Here is a 12,091-nt window from a genome sequence, read left to right on the forward strand (position 1 = left end):
TGTACTAACCCTGATTGGGACCTTGGTAGATGTTGCTTTTAAAGGAAAAAGCAGGCAAGTGAAATGCAGACACATTTGATGTTTTATCTGGTTTGGACCTGAGGATACCAGCATGGGGAAGGAATGTATTTCTTCTTGCAGTCAAATTAGAAAGTTGCCCTGAAAAAAAGCTCAAAGCATGTACAAATGTCTTTGTAGTTCTTAAGCTTGATCTTCTTATGCCTCCCCTGATTGCTAGCTCATACATCTACTTTGGGCAGGTTAGTACAAGACTGCAGTGCATGCTCTTTTCCAGCTTTGAATGGTGGCAGTGCTGATTCATTTCTGAGGATTTGAGTTCCTAACCTGTTGCAGGGAATTTCCCCAACACTCCCCTGTCATTTTCTTTGTCACGAGCCATTGAATTAGGTCTTTTGATTTGTGGGTTGTCCAAAGCCCATGCAATTGTACCTGGCCACAGTACCTCTCTCGGGACTGCGTTTCAATTTTGCTTAAAACCTGTTGAGTAAGCACTTTCTGTGGGCATTTTGCTTTAGTAATATTTCTCTGCCACAAACTTTGAGCACCCCAGAGTTATGAACAACATGGCCAAGCCTTCCCAAATGCACACTAAATCTATTGTGCTGTCAATGTGCACCCTTGTTCTAAGCCATGGGGAACAACAGTTTTTTGTTTTGTTTTAATGAAGTTGCATCTACACACAGGGGTATAGAAACAAACCCAAAAGAAACAAACACTATGAAAAAATGGTTTGTATAGGTAGCCCCTGCAAACACTTTGGCCAAGGGCTCTAAGATTATTGTTCTGTCAGGGCAGCTTTTTGGCTTGTCGGACAAAATAACCCCCCCTCCTGCCCCATGTGCTTTTCCCTCCTGACACACCCAGAACCAATTCAGGGGGCATGAGAGGGTGTGGCGGGGAAGGCAAGGGGAAAATGTCCAGTTGCACAAGTGTAAGCCCTTGTGCAGGACATCTGTTGAAGGGGCTCATTAGTTGAATCCTCCCCCCTTTTTTAATTCTCAAGAATTCACACTTGGAGAACAATGCCAATTCCAGCCAATGAGGCATCAAAGGAGATCTCTGAACTTTGCATTCAGGGACACTCCAAGATCTTCTGCCATAATTTCAATGAGAGGTGGGAATCTACACCCAGAGGGTAGCATAGAGCATTTGGGCTAATTTCATGCAAGTAACAAGGGGGGGGGGGGAATTGGAGAGTGTCAGAAAGAGAGAATTGTAAGGTAGTATTTGATATCATAATAAAGTTTTATTGTGTTATAGTTCTGTTTTCTGTCTGTTGTTTTCGTGCACCCCACTTAGAAATGTGAAAATTTAAGCTGTATATAAATGTCTGAAATAAATGAAATGGGGAGCCCTGCCCACTATTGACACATGGCCTCATATAACTTACCCCAAGGAATGCAGCCCTCTAGCAAAAGAAAGAAATATCCCACATTCCCTGATTTAAATCTTTGCCTTAATCTGAAAAATTACATTCATCATCTGTCTTGCATTAAATCCTTGAGAGCAGAGTTGTTGATGAATTTTGAAAAGAGTATTTTTTTGGGGGGAGGGCACCTCCCTGGGCACAGCAGTTGAGAAGTTTCTACAGAATTTCTATGGAAACTCAGAAAAGCCCATTAGAGTGAGATCTACCTCCCTTGAGATCCACATGAAAGTCCTTGGGTACTTTTCAGATGAGCCTCCCTAGACTTTGTAAGTTATACCCCTTTAGAATAAGTTTAATCCACACCCCATCGCCCTGGCATGCCCTGTTATGCATAATATGGACTTTTGACACCTACACAGTAGCCATGGGTGATGTCTTAATCAGGTCTACAAACAGAGGTAACATTAAGACTTGTGTCAGAGGTTGCCATGCATCCTCAATTGCCTCTAAGTGCTTTTTGCTTTCTCACTGAAGAGAGAGCTCCTTCTCTCCTTTAATTAAGCAGTCCTGACCTTCCCTAAGCTTGGGGGCTCACAACCTGCTAGGCTGGGCATGTTTTTCCATACTCTGTTCCAGCATGCAATGTTCGCAGACAGTTGTCATTGCTTTCTACAGTGCTCTCTCTGCTTCCTCCCTACACTCTGTGCTTAGAAGGTATTTCAGCACAGGCTTCCTTATTTTTCATTTCTTCATTACCAATGCCTTCCTCAGAGGGCCTGTGAAGAAGAGGGGATTGGTTGAGGAAGAGGAAAAGCAAGACACTCAAGCTCCCAAGCAAGGTGTATATCAAATAGGATGCTTGGAATTCTAGCAGCAAACAGTTTTTTCATGGAAACCAAACATACATGCTATAAGGTGGTTCTTCTTTTCACATCTTTACATGACCTTGCTTCCCAGCCCAAATACTGGGAGATGGAAAGTGAGGGGGGTTTATTCTGACTGCAATTTTACCTTTGTGAGGTATGCTGTGGAAGTGGTTTGTGATGGTTCAGAGTTGCATCAGACATGCCCTGAAATAACCATGTGATCCCCCCCCCCAGCATACATAAACATAGGTTGCATTGTGCATGATTTATCAATTGCTAGGATTTGCTTGCTAGGAATGGAAGATATGACTGTCTTTTAGAAGCTAAAAGAGGATGTTGCATTCACAGTTTAGGTAGAAGAACAAGGCTTGAATGCTGCACCCCCTGGACTCTTGTTCTCATACAATTGAGAACCTCAAACCCACAATATTGTGCTCATGATGGAGACATGCATGAGGGAGACATGCAAAGGATCTATAGTAGATGGGGGATGTGGAGCTGATTAGCCATGTTCAGATTATCAAAAAGTGCTTTCATGAGTCAAGACAGGCACTAGCTCTGCACACCTGCACACAACCACTTTCCTTCCTTCATGTGTGTGTGTGTATAAACCCAGGCAGCTTCCATTAACCATAGGTTCCCATTACATATGAAGCAGGAACAAAGCTATGGTTAATGACTTCCAAAATAAGCCAGAGTATAAAGTCTAGGTTCAAAGTTGTTTTATGAACCTTGTCCTGGTTTGTTTGGCAGCTGTTAACCAGTTCCCAGGGAGGAGGAAAGGGACTGGGAGCACCCCTTCCCACAAGATGATTAAGTCCGCAATCTAGCAGGGGCAATATCCAATGGAGAGAGAGCATGAGTCAAGATGAAGCTTTGGTCTCATCTACTAACAGAATTCTGATGCTCTTAGCTACATAATTTATAACAAGGGTGGAACGTGTACTTTCTGGGCATAGAGCGGAAACAGCTGCAATTGTGCTATGAAGTTTCTTCTGTTTACTTAAACCTTCAAGCACATGCTTGGGGACATGAGAGAGTGTCTGGTAGACCAACCAGAATGGCAGTTAGGACCAAAGTCCAGAGTCCCACAGCCTACCCCTACCCCCACCCCAAAGAAAGTGGCAGGCAAGAGGTGCAACACCAAACAGGTCTCACATCAAAACCTGAGCAAGCATGAACATATCTAGGCCCACCAGAGATTAAACTGGTCACAGCAGAATCCTTTTTTTTTGGGGGGGGGGGGGTTAGGGTTAGTCAGGAAAGCTAGCTGAGCATGTATATGGTTATTGATGGTCATTTTATTTTACTTTTAAAATATACCACACATTTCTACAACAAAATGATGCCTTTCCCTCAGTAAATGTGTATAAGCATCAGGGAAACAGAAGCAAATTTCATTCCTGTAGTCCTGATGCACTGTGATCTCAGTGAGTTTAAAATATGAAATTGCACGTGCTCAGAGTATTTGGCAAACTGTTTTGTTTGCTTTTCTGCTGTAATTTATCAAGAATGTAGAAGGAATGTAGAAGGAACGGCAGGGGAGTGAGGGAGAAGAGAAATGCTAATTGTGTGCTTCACAATATTCATGGTTCCTTATAAGACAATTAAGTCCAGGTCGGAAATTTACCTAGCTGAATCACTTTGATCAGTAGGTCAGGTTACCGGATTGAAACCCTTTCATTTAACTAGAGGAATGGCAAAAGGTGATGGACATTTGCATAAAAATTGCACGTGCTAATCTGCATACATAAATGCAAATTCAGAAATAATTACTATAATTGGAATAGAAATTCACCAGAGACAGGGAGAAATTGTGAGCGAGTGAACTGTTTGCCTGCCTGCTCAGTCTGCTGGCCAGGGGCTAACAGTTGATAGGCAAGTTCAGCAGCCACCCCTGTCCCCTGCTTCTCAGGTTTCTTTAAACCAGATTTGGACCAGACAACCTTTCAAACAGAGGGCACTTTCAAATAGAGGGCTGTCCTCTGTAAAGCAAGACACATGCCGCCCTAAACAAGATGCCATCTGAAACTTGCAACATATGCATGCACCAGTGGAAATAAATTAAGGGAACATGCTCCCCCCCAGGCCTTCAAAACAATTGCTTTAGAAGGTACATGCAAATTTATACAAATCTGATGAACCAATGAATCAGCCATGACCAATGTGATTAATGGGCTAAGATTTATTTCAGTGGGTGACAGCCTTAAAAGCTGCAAAATCCCCAATTAGCCCATGGCAAATAAAGAGAGTCAGGACCCTTTACACTTCATCGGAGAGGCCAGCAAAGTGCAAATCTAATTATTTCTCACAGGAAATGAATGCTACAATGTAATAAACCCAAACACACTTTCCACCTCCAAGTTTTGCATCTATACTGCTGAATTAAATGCACCTTGCTTCTGGATTTCTCCCTGAGTCTCTTGAGCCAGGTTTCAGTCCTTCTGCACACAAACAACAATAACCATATGAACTGGGGGCCAAGTTAGTTTTCTCATGGTGACGGCCATTGCAAATGTACCATGTGGCCCTGTGTAATGATACACTGTGCAGGTGTGTTTCACCCTGGAGGGTTACAGCTGGATTCCGTTAAAACCCTACCCTCAATGGCGCTAGGTACCTTGCAAAAATTGGCTTTTAAATGCACAGCCCATCTGCTTTGGAAGAGTGCTGGCTGGTGCACCTGGGAGCTATTAGAAGTGACAGGCCAACAGGGGACGAAGACTGTTTCATTGTTATAAGGCAGTCATGCAGGGAATTCCCAAGTGGTAGGTCATGACCCACCAGCAGGTAGCATGAACTTTGTAAGTGGGTCACCAGGCCCCAGGTGTTGAGAGAGAAAGGATGTCACAGTGGAGCTTGGAGCGATACATGATACAGCTCTCCCCACAGAGTGCCAATGCCAAGGCATTCAAACTTCCAAAGGTTTGTTTTCCACTGCTGAATGGAGTTATTCCTGTTAAACTCTCCCATCATGCCCATGGACTTTTACTTCAGTGGCTTTTGTCTAAATGGATAAAATGTGGCTTATATTTCATTGGCTATCATTGTTTCAAGCGGTCATTTGGGAGCCTTCAGCCAGCATATGTGGAGAGACCCAGTTTCCATGAACTTTGCACCAGAAGAGTAAAATGCTAGAAGATAGATAAGGAGAGCAGGATGCAAACCCACCTCCTCTCCATCACTGAAGATAGGTTTAGATACTATCATGCTGTGACGGTAGGAAACAGATCTGGATTGGCATATATCTGTTCTCGGAAGAGCCCGAGTGATTTTTCCTCTGTCTGCTCAGAAAGATCTATTGCAGTTCCACTCTTACCAACTTTGCATTGTTCATAAAAATGAACTGCCTGTCTTGGTCTGACCGCTCCCATCTTTGGGTCTAAAATTCTGTATCCTTTGCCTCTAGAAGCATATCCTACCGTAACTCCTGGTTCTACTCTGGAATCCAGTTTGTGCCTCTTCTCTTTGGGCACATAGGCATAGGCAATGCTGCCAAATACTTGTATGTGAGACAAGTTTGTGTTCTCCCATGCCAAAGTTCAAAAGGTGTGTGAGTAGGCAGTCTGTTTTGGAGGTACAGTGCATTGTGCACTGTGTCTCCCTACATGTGTTTGGGAAGATTTGCATCACTTAGCATGCATCTTGTCATTTGCATTAGAGAGCTAAACATCCTTTTTGCAACTGAGTTCTGTTGTGGGGTGTAAGGGTTCTTACCATTGAGTACACCATCATTGTCACTCATGAGAATTTTGGGTCTCCTCTGGAACTTACTACTCACAATGGCAAGATTTCACTTCTCTCTTAAGAAGATATCTTGAGAAATCATGTAAAAAAAATTAGAATGTAATTATTTTTCCCTAGTGAGGGAACATTCAGTGGACGGTATATCAGTGTACTCTGATGCTTCCCTGCTCTGTGCAGGGAAAAAGTTTAACACTTTTCTTGGTATTTCAATTCACACACATTTCTGTGATTGATGCTTCTTGAGTTACATTTACTCCTCTTGCAAGTTCCTTGTATTGTAGATCCATAATGGTTTTGAGGTCTCCATGGCCAAGCCTTCTGTGTCTGTGTCATCCTTCTGGCAGAATTGGGCCACACATGCACTCTGGGGTTCTGAAAGATTAGTCTCATATACACCATTTGTTAGATGTGCTTCTACATACATTTCCCCTCTTGGATCACTTGACACTTTCTATTCCTAAACTGTATGCCTAAAACTCTTCTGTCCAAAATGGACATGCTAAGCATATTGTAGATCCATTGTGGAACATACAAAACATCCTTTACATGGTTCTCTCTCAGTTCATTGCTTACTTTGCCCTTTAAGGTTCCTGAACCTTCACCACATATTCTCATGGTTTTGCCATATGCAATTTGAATGTTGTCATTTACAGAGGGCTCAATATTACTAATGCCACCAAATAAATCTTTATCAAAACTCACTTGAAACAAACAATCTGAATCAAACAACCATGTGTTTGATTTCTCAGCACTACTGGCTGCAGTAAGATTCATCTGTTGCAAAAAAAAAAAAAAGCTCTCTTTGCTTTTTTTTCTAGTTTGGTTGTTTGTTCTCAAAAGATGTCTGTGTTTTGGGGGCTCTATGAAACTTTGCCGCATGTTCCTCCTTGTTGCAATTAAAGCAAATAACTTTTCTATGTTGAGCCTTGGCTCCCATTTTTGCTTGGGACACATAGCCTGCCTCATCATTATGTCTTGAACTCTTGACTGTAGATTGCTCTTGTCTCTCTACACATTCCAGTCTTAAATGTCCAATCACATAATCAAGTAGTATGTTTGTATGGTCATCCATGCATGTAATAAACAGTTCAAACTTACATCATAGGGACCCCAGGAAATAACAGACTTTCTGATCCTAATTCATTGTGTATTCTGACACTTCTAACTTTTCAATAATAGTTAGAAATTCTGACACATGATCATTGCAATCTTTATTAGATTGAATTTCAAATAAAATTAATCTCTTATGATGGTGAGATATGAATGTTTACTCTTGCATTTTACTCTTGCATTTTCCAAACTATTGAGCACTTGAGTAGTTGTTTGCCCTTCCTTGGTGTGAATCATCTGGGCATCTGTCAGATTATTCACAATATTAGATACGACTTCTTTGGTTTGTTCTACCCACAACTGTGCAGCTTCACCTTCACTGGGTTTATCTTTCTTAATGCAGTCCATAATTCCAAGCTTATCAAATTTTGCCCTCCATCTTCTGCTCCACTGCATGTAATTAGCTAACCATTTTCACAAAATTGGGGGAAATTCCTCAAAAAAATTGAAATTCAGGAAAAATTCAAAAATTCTGAAATATTGCAACACTTATAACCAAAAAGCAAAACAAAATTTGTAACTTTGCCTCAAAAATAAAGTAATTCCAAAATAGATTGCCTTTTGCCATTTATTTCACTGTTCTGCCAAAGGAATCGGGAGTTTTTCTATAACAATTGAACAAAAGTGTCATATAGTGGCCAAGAACTCAAAATATAAGTGGTTCTAAGAATAAGAAGTCAGCCATGACGTTTCCAGGAAGTAGTCAAGAAAAATATGTCCCTGGCGGGAGAAACTCTCTTGAGAAAAATCCACCAACGTCCACAAGAAAATAACAGGCAATTGTCCCTTTGGGGCACCATAACCTTTGTTGGATGGATTTAGATAAGTAGGAGAGGATATTTTATTTAGTAATTAGCCTTCCTTTTTCACACTTGTGTGAGAATGCAAATCTCTATTTCAGCAGGGTTAAAATCACCATCTATGTGCGTTTTGTCTCTAGAAGCTATTAGGACAAGGTTGCATAACCTTCTAGAACAATTATGATATCCAATGATGCTTTAGGCAAACTTGGGTGATCTTCTCCCTGTTTTATGTTTCCCTATTAACAAAGTAATCACTCCCAAACTGTTCAGTAAACAAGAAAAATACAAGGTTTATTCACATCAAAGTTTTGCCAGGGCTCAACACATACAGTGATGCAAACCAGGTAGGCGAAAATAATTAAATGTTACAAATGCCCATATTCCACTTCAATAAAGAGATTGCTCCCTGGAGGAGAGTGAAGATACGTTTCCCCCCATCACAGGTAGGAAAAATAAGGTGAGTGACAGGAAGTAAGAGGTAGTGATTAACCATTTGTCTTTTTCCCCATGACCAGGTTTAGGGGTATGACATCATAGAGTCCCAACTATATAGGTTCTGAAACCATTGTGCCATTGTCTCTGTAACTGTCAAGCAATCACACATTTGTGATCTTGGCTGCACATCCTCCCACAAGTTACAAATGACAAGCGGCATATGCATGTGTGTTGTTGAAAGAGCCTGTGTCTGGTTTAATAACCTTTCCCATCAAGGGAACTACCTGGTTCTGCTACATCCAGCCTAGGCAAAAAGAAGGGATCAAACAGAAGATATTTCTTAGCTTCTGCCTGAAATTTACAGCCTGCCTCTCCTGTCTACGAAAACTTCATTCTGTTGCAGCAGCTTGCTGAATATTATTTATGAGCTCATAATAGTCATGTGACTTTGCCAACTCGTGTGACTTGCCAAATGTCAATCTAGCCATAAAACAAACAGAGAAAGTGATGTCCCTGCAGGCAGCTGAGAGTTTATAGTTAATGTAGAGGGTTGCATTGGCCCTTTGGCAAAGCGAGTCTGGTACTCAGTGCACCCACATAGCCCTAATGTTGTCTCTACCCTGCTCCACACCTGCACTGTCCTGATAAGTAGAAGGAGACAAGGAGACACTGTGCCACAGCACGACCTCACCACCCTGGGTGCTCCTGCTTGCGAAAGTTAGCACCACCTGGCAAGAAAAAGCAAGGAGGAATAAAAAGCTGTATAGGCAGAAGTTCATAACTGGGAATGCCAAATAAAAGTGCAACATACAGTGGAACCTTGGGTTGCGAACGTGATCTGTGCGGGAGGCAAGTTCACAACCTGCAGTGTTCGCAACCCGCAGCGCCACGTCTGCGCACGCACAGGTCATGACTCAGCGCTTCTGTGCAGGCGCAAAGAGCGATTTAGTGTTTCTGCACATGCGTGTGTGCTGAAACCCAGAAGGTTCGGAGCGGCGCGCAACCTGAAATCACATAACCTGAAGTGTCTGTAACCCGAGGTACCACTGTATGGCATAAAAACCCTTTCTTTTTTCTGAGGGGTGAATTTCTTTGCATTCAGATTTGCAGAAAGTAAACAGCCTTTACTCTTGCTCTTCTTCTGAAGGCCAACCCCCCCCCCCCAATCCATGTTTATACTTCTTAACCATTACAGTGGTACCTCGGGTTACATACGTTTCAGGTTACAGACTCCGCTAACCCAGAAATAGTGCTTCAGGTTAAGAACTTTGCTTCAGGATGAGAACAGAAATCATGCTCTGGCGGCGCGGCAGCAGCAGGATTAGCTAAAGTGGTGCTTCAGGTTAAGAACAGTTTCAGGTTAAGTACAGACCTCCGGAACGAATTAAGTACTTAACCTGAGGTACCACTGTATTAAATGATTCGTCTGGGGACCTGTCTCTCTTGATACCTTCAAGCTTGCAGGCCTGAGTCTAGCTGGCCACTCACAGCTCAAGCTCCTTGTTTGGAAGAGTTATATGAAGCTGAAAGAGAGGAATCCATGGCTCATCTGAAAGTGACAGCTCCTCTGAGCATGAATCAAGCTGAAGTAACCCAAGCAGGAGGTGTCAGAATTATAGTTGAGGATGTTAAAGATGATTAACAACTGGTGAGTTATGACTGGCAGGACCTGTGCATTTGAGGAAAGGTTTATCTACAGAGCAACCCAAGCTTTGCCTGAAAGAAGGTGGAGGGGGGATACTGTGTCTGCAATTGAATGGTTCTCACTTTTCAGGGGCTTTGGCCAAAGCGTCCTAGTAATGTTGTAAAGGCACCAGTTCAAAAATGGCTCCTGCATTAATCAAGAAGTCTTCCATGAAGGAGCCCTCAGCCCTCCCTGCCACCTGCTGCCTTCCTCCTCCCCCCCTTCCCATAAATGCCCTCTCACCTTATCAGTGGAACATGAGTACATGTAGCACTTATGCCTCCTAATCTCATAATCATCGCTTGGGCCCCTGAATTTTCCATTGGCATCCATCACTACTACCATTTAGTGTTTACATTATCTTATTACGTTATTTTATCCATACTTACTGCACATTCTTCCTGCGTTTCTAGCATTTAACAAAGCTTACAAATTCAAACACTAACACGCCTTAATGGCTTCATTAAAGACAAAACAGTAAAACAACTGAGTTGCCTGAAGTCACTAGCAACCTTTTCAGAATCTAATTGTTACTCATTCACCTGGTCTTCTTCTCTTCTGCCTTCCCCTCAAGCAAACAAATTTCCAGGAAGCCCCTGGAAAGCAGGGGAGTGGCTGCTACTTCAACCCTAATACTACTCCAGGTAGAATAAGCTCTATAAATACCAATATTAGTCTCAACACTATACTAGGAGGCATCTGTTTATAGATGACCACAAAGATCTACTAATATTGTGTTTTTTTTAATGACTGCAGCTATTTAGCACAGTATTATTGGAAAAGAACTTCTAACCCAATTCTAGCAGCATGGTGGGACACACTACGGAACTATTGTGAAGAAACCAGTGAAGCATCTTCGGGCACTAAGGAATACAAAGACCGAAGGCGATTATGAAATCATATGCTACATGTTTATTCAATACAGTACACTGCAAAGGTCCATTTTGTCCCCTTGCCACCAGCTACCCATAGCTCATTCTGGGACAGCTTGTTAAGATGCAGAGTACAAGACAGTTAACTGGGATAATCAGCTCAAAACTACCATACAAACCTGCTTAATATTTGACTGTATCATTGACATTGATGGAATGCTTCAGGGGGAGGGTATATAGGGATTGTCCCCCCTCCCCCAAGTTTCTGAAAATACTTGCTCTTCCTCATGTAAGTTGAAAAGGCTACACATAAAGAATGTCATTTATTTATTTATTTTATACTGCCCTTCATCAAAGATTCCCCACAACTGCTGTAGAGACTAGTATTCTACTCCTTATTCTAACACAGATTTTTACCACTTGTTTGTGTCTGTTGCAGCATGATATAAATAAGCAATTTTACTTAAGGGGCAGCTTGGTTGTCTACTGAAAATATCTGAAACAGGGCATCAGCTACAGTGGACAAGTGGCATGTGTGTGTTGTAGAAAGAGCCTGTGTGTGGTTTCTTAATTTTCTTCCCCATTGAGGGAGTTGCCTGGTTCTGCTACATCCAGCCTAGGCAAAAAGAAAGGAACAAAGAGAAGATATTTCTTAGCCTCTGCCTGAAATTTACAGCCTGCCTCTCCTGTCTGCGAAAACTTCATTCCCTGTCTGTTGCTGCAGCTTGCTGAATATTATTTATGAGCTCATAATAGTCATGTGACTTTGCCAACTCATGTGACTTGCCAAGTGTCAATCTAGCCATAAAACATACCAGAGAATGTGATGTCCCCGCAGGCAGTGGAGAGCTTACAATTAATGTAGTAAGCTCCAATGTCATGTGGGGCATAGATAGGGAACAAGTTTATTGGCTGCCTCTAGCTGATCAGAATTCTTATTGTTGCACGTCTGTCTTGCCAGCATGGTGGAAATCCTGGCATGGATTTGTTAGAGAAGGTTCTCCTCTAGAACTGATATGAGTTTCTAGTCCCCACTCTACACCTTCCACTGAAACATTTCCTCAGAGTGCTTTCTCTCCTCCTTTGTGGTTTGCAGTGACCTAGAAGAGACTTAGGTGCACATTGCATGTAAAGAAACTTTGCATGGTGCAATTTAAATCAGCCTTCCCAGATGGACGCACCTT

The sequence above is a fragment of the Podarcis gaigeae genome (assembly GCF_964106915.1).
Source record: "Podarcis gaigeae genome assembly, chromosome: 1".
NCBI lineage: Eukaryota > Metazoa > Chordata > Lepidosauria > Squamata > Lacertidae > Podarcis > Podarcis gaigeae.